Below are 10,990 nucleotides of genomic sequence, written 5' to 3'. Positions count from 1 at the left end.
AATCAATGCTCCACTGGTGGCGCATTTTGTAGAATATGGACACTCAGCGGAGGATATAAGATGGTACATCCTGGAAAATGTAAACCCCAGAACAGGCCTATGCCCAGATAAGATCCGTAGAAAGAGAGAAGTATACTGGATTTTTTCTTTGGAGACAACAACTAAAGGGCTTAATCTAGACATTCCCTGGGAACAGGCAATAATCTAATATAGAATCCAGTCAGGTGCTCTATAAGTCAGGAAATAGCACTTGAGAAATAATGGGATGTTAGGGTTTAAGATACGATATATTACACTCGGTCTGTCTGAGCCTAAAATAGATCTGTATGGAATCTAATTTTCACTATAAACATAATGAGATGCATTTTCGCCATGTGAATAGGGCCGCAATAGTAATTGTTCTTCTATTTAGGGTTTTAAGTAGTTCTACTTTGAGATCATAATTATGTTTTCATTAATCATTATAGAAATTTGGGACCGTTATCATTGCGCGTCACCTCAAACTGTAATCTGATCTCACATTTAAGTAAATTTATTTCAATAATTTATTATGCACTGCTAGTGTGGAACCATCTCGCGTTATTCTTAATTGCAATCTCATAGTAGTTCTAATTCGGAACTACTAGAGCATTTCTATTGGTCTTGTATACAATCTCCGACGGATGTAACCCTCTCGCGATACTTACATTCGCTAGCACTCAGTAGTTTCATTGTTAAACTACTAGCGCGCTCCCATTGGCTGAGTTCACTATCGATGACATCGTCTGTATGCGGAAGTAATCCGCGCCCAGTCACATGCCCTTTCCACACCGGGCTCTATTTAACGATACAGGGGATATATAAATAACAAGATTACAAGGCTTCTTTTCCCTCGGCACGGCCACTACGACGGACATGCTCTGACTCCCGTTATAATAAGGCGACTTGCTGACACAAAGGTATGTCGTGCGAGCGTAGTTAGCTTTTAGCACCGATATAGCCCGACAAAAATAAAGCGCAAATATACTTATACTTCTTCCCCTCTGTTTCTTTGTTTCCACTGTCTCGTATTGATTTTAACCAGAAGACTACCAGCGCTCGTGGTCTATATATCAACAAAACCGAGCATCCAGATTATAAATTCCGGTTTTGCTAGTTGAGGTACGTATTGCTACCCAGCCTCATTGCATTTTATCACCTACTCTCGAGTTTAAGTGCAGGTTTAATCCTTTGCTCTCTATCTTGCTTGCTCCCAACAGTTATCTATAGAGCTGGGGACGATTGGAACCCTTCAGATACCTATCAAGGTTTACATTCATTTATAATAGGTAAATAATATCTGTCTATTTTCATGGCAATAGGATTCATAGGACCATTAACCTGTCGTATCAATAGTAATATCACTTACATATCTAATAATAGATACCTTCATCTTTTCAGTTGTTTATACTTTATCAATCACTGGATATAATTGGTGCAGTAGTCTCCAGCAAAGTGCATTCCTCACTCTATAGAGAGAGTACTATATCTAGCTTCAACTAACCAAAGATAAGGTAATTGCGATAGGATTGTAATTTGTTCGTTTCAATCATCTTTATGCGTAGATACTCTTGTAACTCTCTCTGCTCCTCTTCCTCTATAAAGAAGTATATAAACAATCAATTTCCTGTTTGTTGTAGTGCCCAGCTTCTTTTGACCAACGTCGTTATGTCAGCAAGCCTCCTAAGAAATATATAAACTATAATCACATGATAATAAGGTATATATATAAGATCTTTCTATAATACTGTAAACTCCTATGTCGGTCTTAGTTATATATACTAAAAGATAGCCAGCAGGAATAATAAAATATTGCTTTCCCTTCTTTTTCAAACATGCAAAGTAAAGGAAATGATAATCCCTAACTGAACTGTCTAGTACGAATATCACCACGAGAATAGTGTGCCTTCACATTTCTATGTAAGTAGATAATACAATGACATTTTAAGACCTAACTTCTTTTAGAAGGCTTATATGTTCATTCACATTTATCTAGAGATAAGAACGGCATAACAAAATTTAAATACTTGAATATGGCCTCTCTGAGATATTAATGTCTGACTTACTATTTTTTCACCCCCGCTTTTATTTTATTTTCTCTTAATTTCTCCTCTCTCTCCCCATTTCTGCTATTTCTTATATCTACTAAATTTCTACTCCTTTTTAGCATAACAGACGACAAATATAGAATGAATCAATGTAAAGTTTATAGGCATATATAGTAATGTGGCTACCGAAATAAATATATGTGATCCAATATAAGCCTCATGGCATGGACATACAGCTGCCATATGATATGTCAAATCCAAAATAGCAACATTATATCAAATGTGTTATGACTACTAACTTTACCTAGACCCAAGGCTGATATACTATGTATAAAATGAGTATACAAACCTATGAGAACTTTAGTGTGTGACATGTTTTTTAATTGTTTTTTCAGTGTTGTGTCTAAATGTTTCACTGCAAATGACGGACTCCTGAAGAAGGCAAATGCCGAAACGCGCATAGAGTTTCCATCTACCGCTTTCCTAACTCCACTCAGCCCCATTTAACATCGGAGTCATTTGTGTTGTTCACTTTTCATTTTCCTATTTTCTTATTCTGAAAACAAATATGTTTATCACAGACTTTTAAACTAAGAAAGGTATATTTTTATAGAGAAAATATGTTCAACAAAAATGATAAAAAATATTGAAATAAAACAAAAATATCAATTTATACTATAACATTAAGTGCTGTCTTCATTAGTTCTCGATTACATGTCACAATAATTATGTAGCTAGTTATATTTTGTCCTTCGGTTGATTGGCTTTATATTATAGCTCACTACTTATTGTTTTGTAAAAAAAACACCCAGAGCATGACCATTTCCTCTAATGTGGGGCACAATGGTCTAGCAAAAAGCGCAATTTCTCAAAAATTGAATATGGCTGAAGTCTCAGAAGAGAGGCAAGAGCTATCTAAACCAACATCCAGGATGGCTCATGTCCATAGTCTCTCTCCCTCTAGCATCTGCACATTGCTTCCATAAGCCTGCCATCTAGATGGGCTCGGAGGGGATGGCTGTAGATGCACCTGGCCTCTTTGCCTGTCCCCTTCTTCATTTGAAGCTCATGGTTTACAAACCCTCCCCTTTGCTCTGGCATTCCTGTGTAGCAGAACCCTCTCCTCCCAAATGGCTCCTCACAATTTGTCAGTATTAGTGAATGTGATCTTACATTTGATGTTTGTGAGAACTGGTGAAGATACTTAGAAGGAGTTGATCCTATCTTTCCTGTAGTGTACTATATTTGTGGAAAGACTAATACAAATTTCAGAAAGGATGGTATTGAAGTTGTAGAATGGGAACAGTTTTTCCAAAAATGTATCATGTAAAACAAATTGAAGAAGAATTGAAAGAAGAAAACTGGAGACTGAAGAGTGGTGTGAGTACAACTGAAGTAGTAGGTGATATTTCTGGAGGTTTAATACCTTCTGTAGGTATAGTGCTAAACTCACAGAAAATGTAAAAACTGTCTATTATAGTTGATAAATTAGCCACCAGTACAACTGGAGGATTTTCTGGTGAAGATGTAGAAATGATTTTGGTAAGTTCAATGGTGATCCAAAATCGACTTGCCCTTGATACTCTTATCGCGAAAGAGGGCAGAGTCTGCTTATTGTTAAAGGACCAACATTGTTGCATATACATACTGGACTAGAACAGAGACTTAGAAAGTTACATTAAAAACATACTGACTTACAAAAGGACTTGAAAGATTTAAAAGCAGATGGTGCTTGGAAAGCGATAGGTAAATGATTACCAACTATTAGCAACTTAGGAAATTGACTAGTGATTTCTCTGTTAGTGGAGATCTCTTTGTGCATAATGCTGGTGATAATTATCTATCAAATTCTGTAGGCATCGAAAGAACAAACAAATGAACAAAACTGATCTTGAAATAGAGGATGAACAATGTAAATACTATGACAAATGAAAATTGTAGAGGAGTCTAGAGGAAAGAGGTTAAAATTAGCAAACAGATGGCTTGTGCCGAATCTGATGTTGTAGATTTTGATGGCTTGGTTCGCCATCATAGGGGGTTTAATAGAGCTTAAAATCTGATTATATTTTACATGACATATTTAACAAATTAGACACAGAAACCAGAACTTGCATTTTGCACACGTTGAGAAAAATGACACAGAAATAAGAATATTTAAAGTACCAGCACCGTAAAAGCATGCTTTATATGCGTATAAAACAAGGTGATTATAAGGTTTACTAATAGGGTGTTATAATATATAACTTATAAAAGATGACAATATAAATTTCTTCTACTGACAAAATAATCACCTCTGTTGTAAAGTTCAGTGATGCGAGTTGACTAATCGTAAGGGATCCAGTTCAGTTAGATTAGTGAATACGTTTGTAAAAAAGCTTTTGCTGGATCACATGTCTCTTTCTGAAGCCCTTGTGAAATGTCCATAAACCCTACCCACTTAGGGGCCGATTACGATCTCATCCAGAAAGCATTCTGATGGATTCGTTCAGGAATGCTTTCCGAACGACTCGGATCAGTGGAGTCCGACTGAGTGATTTTGATGCATCTGTATACAATTTGGTTGGACTCCCATTGACATTCAATAGGAGCCTGTGTTACGAACAAGAACACAGGCTCCATTTGAAGAAAGGGGAGGCTGGGGAAATCGTTCACCCTGTGGTAGGTACCCCATGGTGCCTGCCATACTGTGCATGGTTGGAAAGGGCGGTCCCTTGGGTACCCCACTGACCCAATTCAGAAGGCCCAGGTGAAGGGGGGCCTGCTAGGGGCCCCCAAGGACAGATTCCAACAGCCGTTTCATTTCGGGCAGACTGAATCGGAATGGCTGTCCGAATCGGTCATTAGTAATTGCTCGTTTCAGTTGGGAACAAGGTTTTGGAATCTGATTCGAAAATCCGGAATCTGAATTGGAGCCCTTCTGAACGGCATCGTAATCGACCCCCTAGTTGTAAGCATTCTCCATTCTCACATTTACTACAAAGCCATATACCTTCATGGGCAAAGGTCTCCATACAGAAGAGATATGAAAGGCAAATATATTATTATATGTACTCATAAGAGGATTTTCTGACTACACGACCTCACAAGTTAGGTGTTCATGAGAGAATGCAAACTGAGAGAATTGCTGAGTCAAAACTGGTTTTGGCTTGAATTGGAAGTGATGAAATGAGTGTTGATCATTACAATAATGTTGTCTAAAACTCAGAAGGGGATATTTGAAGATACTCTAGAAGAAGATTTATTTAGGAGAAAACGATATAGGAAACCTATTTTCTGTGCAAGCCATTGGGTCAGATATTTATTATTATTTGGCATTACATTGCTAAAAGTAATGCAAATCTAGGAATGAAGCATTCTTTCTCATTATTGTAAAACATCACATTTTGTTCTTTCTTTTATTACTATTATGGTTGGCAGGGAACTCTCCAAACTTCCCAAGTAGTATTCTAAAATGTTACCAAATGTCATGAACTTGAAAAAATATGCTAAGTCTAGAAAACAGATGATGACATCTAAATAAATATGTGTTTTCAGACAAACCATAGCCGAACCTATTTTCTGTGCATTGCATTATTCTATAACATGTGAGGAAATGTTGTTGGGCAAGGTGCACAATATTTATAACTTTTCACAAAAAAACAAATATTGTGCACTTTGCCTTTTTCTATTTTCTACCAGCAGTATTAAACATTCCCCACTTCAATAGTTTTTTTTATAAGGTTTCTCCTTAAGGATTACTGATTCTTTCAGAGTGGAATAGTTTTAGATCATGCTTTAAATGTATTATTACCTGAGTTTCATTTTGACCTGTTTGACTTATTCTTTTTAGTCCAAGTTTTGTAAATTTGACCCCCTGAAGGAACCCATGATTCCTGCAAATACTTACAGCATGAACAGTGAAGTATTCTCTTATGTATGCCCCCAACAAACTTTCCTGGCATGATTTCTGATGCATCATACCAGGATCTAGAAGCATGTCTAATCACTATTTGGCTTTCGGTGGTGATCAGAGTACATTCCACAGTTCAGATCACTACTATTGAGAAAAATGGGTTTTATCAAGGACTCACTGTGTCTTATCTCACATCACCGTTCAAGCTTAACACATGGTGTTCAATTTGCAGACACCTCCTCCTCAGGATCTTTTTAGATCTGATGGTAAATAATGTCAGTATGCCACAAAAGTTGATGGTTTTGTCTTCTCAGCATTCCTCACTTGCATATTGTATCTTCAGTTTGCCTATACACAGACATGGGCTTTGATCATCATTTTTGCTTGGAAGCCAACGTTTCTGCCTATCATTCACTAGTGGTATATAAGTAATTTAGGAGAAGGGCTGCTCTCTTCCCCTATGGTCTGCCTTTTGTGGCCCACAGTGGAGCACAGTCCTGCAGCTTGATTCCGAAAGTGAATGAATGATATATATATATATGTGATGGCCCATGATTGTGGGGACCATTAAATTCTTGGATTCAAACCACCGTACAGTTTCTGTTTGACTTGACTATTATCACTGGCAAAGGGAACCCAGTATTACTGGGGAGATCGCACCACAACAGTTTGGAGTAGTATATGTGTTAAGGGCCAACACGGAAGAAAATGAAGAACGTACACGGGTGGGCAAAAATCTATTTATGAGAACAACTCCTGCGGCTAAACCAAAAGATACCGACAGTCTGGCTCAACCCCTGGACGATAAACTGAAAGTGTATGAAAAATTGAAGAAAACCGAGATCACCAAGTGGTGGGAGGCAACCTCACTACAGCATTATGTGGATCAAAACATGGTGCCTAGAGGGTTGAGAATTTTCATCACTCCCACCTACGAAAAACCTAACCCATTAATGTTGGAGGAATGGTCCACGAATTCAGCAGTCAGCTCGAGAAGAATGTTAGAAATACTCATAAAATATGCCTGGTTAGACCGAGAAAACATCATCAAAGAAATGAACAAACTAATGGATGAACTTAAATCGTGTACAGAAAAAGACAGTTTGGAGAAAGCCCTGGTCAAAATCAGAGAAAGACTTTCTGAACATGAAGAAGACATAAAAGCACGCAAGGAGAGGAAACTTAAACGTGACTACGGTGACTATGACAGTGGACGTATTTTGACTTTTAGACACAAGTATGATCATTTATATCTGAGTGATGAACCCTCAGCTAGGGTTTCAGAGGATTCATCAGTCAATACCACCAATCAAATTGGCTTGACCAGTGGAAGTGAATCAGATGTGTCCTTATTGAATGAATTGTTACCCCGGGTTACCAAGAAACAAGTGTCTTTTTTAGACGAGTATCGGACTCTGAGGAGGGGCCCTATAATGACAAGAGAAACACCGACACCCAAACCGAAAGGGCAGAGGGGACGAGGAAGGGGCCGCGGAAGAGGCAACGACCAAACAGAAGAAAAAGAATTAGACAAAGGTGGCAAAAGAGGCAGGGGACGTGGCGCTGTGGGAACAAGCAGACGCGCCAGAAGAGGCTACTGATGGAGGACACTATGGTGAATAAAACTATCATAAACTTATCTAAGTGAAACCTAGACATTAATGATAAAAGAACTCTGTGCCTCGGTCTATCCTTTTGTCCCTCTAGTTCCTCTAAATATACGGACAACAGAATTGATGTCTTTAAGTATATCCGTAAATTAAAACTTAAAAAATGGTATAAAATGAAAGGTGATGACAAGACCCTGTGCGACAAAACTATACCTACAGGGCCTGATTCTCTTGATTTTAACATCAATGATATGGAGGCACTCAGCACTGTTATTGATTTAGGCAACTGCATTCTGGATACAGACATACCTGTTACTAATACACAACTGCTATCTGACCTTGAGATTATCAGTGATGCATCAGCTAACACTAGTTTTAAAACCGAAATCCATTTTCACACCTGTACTACCTCATGACAGTATAGATACTTTTCATGATTGTGTGAACAAAAATTTGAATGAACATAGACAAAGACAACAGAGACAAAAATACAAGGTTTCCTCTAATGTCACTGCAAAACAAAGACTAACCCTAAATACACTAATGGCAGATGAAAGTATTGTTATCCGCCCGGCGGACAAAGGGGGTAATATTGTTATTTTAGACAGAGAACAATATTTGGAAGAGGCGGAGAGGCAGTTGTCTGATAATATGTTTTATGAAATGGTGGTTTTCGAACGTTATAGCCAGAGCATCACTACAATCTGGGAACAATTATGTGACTGGAAAGACAGAGGTATCCTTACATGGGAGGAATACTACTATCTCAAATGTGATCATCCTGTACTCCCAGTCCTGTATCTTCTCCCTAAAGTACACAAACACGCCACTAGACCACCTGGGAGACCTATTGTGTCTTCTCGTGGCAGTGTTTCTGAAGGTGTATCCAAATACATAGACTATTTTTTTAGAGATGCAGTAGCTAATTTGGACAGCTACGTGCGTGACACAAAAGACTTCCTCAATAAAATCGAGTGTCTTATATGTCACACTGACTATACCCTTATGACTTTAGACGTGCAAAGTCTTTATACTATAATAGACCATAGACAAGGTGTGGAGGCATGCAAACACTATCTGACCAACCGTCATATCAGATTTCGAGGACATACACGGATGCTTCTCGAAATGATGGAATATTGTTTGAGAAAGAACATTTTCTTGTTTAATGGCGCACTGTATAGACAAGTCATTGGCTCTGCCATGGGTTCATAGTTTTCCCCTAGCTTTGTCAATTTGTTTATGGGCAGATGGGAAGAGATTATACGAGCAGACCCCATGTTGAAACAAGATTTTGCTAAGGTTGTGATGTGGCTACACTACATAGACGACCTCCTCATAGTTTGGAAGGGGTCGGTCGATGAGGCCAACACATTTATTGAAAAACTGAATGTAAACGTCTACAACATTGTTTTGAGTGGCAATATTAGTAAAACTGAAATTGAGTATTTGGACGTCAAAGTTGAAATAAGAGCCAACAAAGTGGCTCATTGTCTGAGACGAAACGCGTTGGCTGGCTAAGAAGGAAATCCATTTGTGTTCTTGGATTTTTCCTGTGTAGTTAGTACAATAAAGAACTTGAATAAGAAAATCTTGCAAGAATCCGGACTCTTTTTACAAGATCGTGCACTTTCATATGTATTGTGAATATTTGAAACTACAAAGAAAATACCTTTTGGATGGGTGCTGATTTCTTATCATTCATTGCAATTTTTGGGCTTTGCCCTTGAAGGAACAAACAGGGTTGTGTTCCTTGGAATCACAAGCACCATCACTACTATTTACAAGCCGCAGGTGTAAGCAGGTGCATTCTTTCTGCCTCAACCCTTGCTTTTTATGTAATCATGTGGTAATTCAAGTACACTTCGAGCATCTGAGTCACGTCCACATCCTGTTATTGAAGAGAAATTATGTCATCTACGCCTGCCTGAAAATCTACTGTAAATACGGTGCTCATGTAAATTGCTGGTATAGTTATGGGTCGACTACGCGCTATATAAATATGCACACACTCCCTTTTTTCTCTGAAAACACTATTTTCTATTCAAATCTTTTTTAAAGTGTTGCCCCAAATTCTTATTAATATAAGAGGGCATGATTTACTTTCAGATAAAGTAGAACAGAAGTGCTACTACAAACACTCCCTCACTACTTCACCTTTCTTTTTTGTTTTTTGTACATTTCTATCCACTTACTCTTAATGAAAACATTGTGACTGTTAAAAAGGATTATTTTATTATGTGTTAATTGACATTAATATTTTTTTTCATGTGTACTGCTTGAAACGATAAACCTCCAGTTCCTCATGAGTGAAAATACGTCACAGTACTACACAAAAACGGCTAGGGCGCTCGACCTCGGACTTGGGGATCTGGGTTCGAGTTTCGGTAACGACGCCAAACATCCTGTGATTCTGGGCAAATCACTTAATCTCTCTGTGCCTAACAAAAAATGAATGTGTGTCCTCATGTAATGTAACTGGTGCTATGTAAAGCGCTCTGATACCCGATTCGGTTTGGGTCTAGTTCGCGCTATATAGAACTCTGCAAAAAAAAGAGAAATATATGTATATATATATATATATATATATATATATATATATATATACATACATACTGATAAACCCATTTTCACTCTAGAAGAAAAAGAGAATTACTTGATCTTTTTTTTTATTTGTACATATTTCAAACCTTCTTTTTTCTGCGTCTTCATAGTATTTTCAATTTGCGACGATAATACATGAACTGCTCTTACGTCATTTTGTTTCTAAATTACAATTATACTTTTACACACTACATTTAGAAATCATAATAATATACTTGCATTACAAAAATTTATAAAGCATAAACTTATACCATTAATTTACCTCTCTATAAAATTCTTTCCTCCTTCCGTCGACATACATCCATCTCCTCTGGAGGGAACATAACGTTTTATATATTACAATATATACATTAACTTTATGTTCCCTCTGAGGAAATGGACGATAAACTGAAGATGAATCCGACGATCGTAAACTTTATCTTGCTCATAGTTTAGTCACCCGTAATGAAATCACAGAAACGAAACTAATCATCCTACGGGTGTGGTTTATATAAGTTTTGGTTATTCAAGTCACTGTGGAACCAATTTAGTGCTCCTCCCATATTTTTTGTCACATTTTTCAGTTGACTTGTGCTCACATTTCCACTGTTTAACTTGCGCACGTGTTTTTGTAAATGTGAAACTTGTTAAACAGTTTTAGTTTCGTTTTATATCCTCATACGTATTCGCTCTTTCTTTTTCTTTTAATTCTTTCTCTCTTTTATTGTACGAGTATTAAAATAAATACCTTTGTATTTATTTTTTAAACCAAGTATATTAATTGGTTACTGTGTACAGTTTCTGTCCACAATTTTATTACACTTCCCCACCCAAAACCC

The 10,990-nt window shown here is 37.4% G+C and overlaps 1 long non-coding RNA gene across 1 annotated transcript; it reads left to right on the top strand.

Moving 5' to 3' along the window:
* The first annotated feature begins 806 nt into the window (after positions 1 to 806).
* On the top strand, positions 807 to 1,496 carry LOC144785568 (uncharacterized). The gene is made up of 4 exons (XR_013601969.1): positions 807 to 938; positions 1,064 to 1,140; positions 1,239 to 1,307; positions 1,420 to 1,496. It is a non-coding gene; the product is annotated as an uncharacterized LOC144785568 (long non-coding RNA).
* The last annotated feature ends 9,494 nt before the right edge of the window (positions 1,497 to 10,990 follow it).

This window comes from Lissotriton helveticus, chromosome 10 (genome assembly GCF_964261635.1).
Source record: "Lissotriton helveticus chromosome 10, aLisHel1.1, whole genome shotgun sequence".
Classification (NCBI taxonomy): Eukaryota; Metazoa; Chordata; class Amphibia; order Caudata; family Salamandridae; genus Lissotriton; species Lissotriton helveticus.
This window is presented reverse-complemented; position numbering and strand designations above follow the sequence as displayed.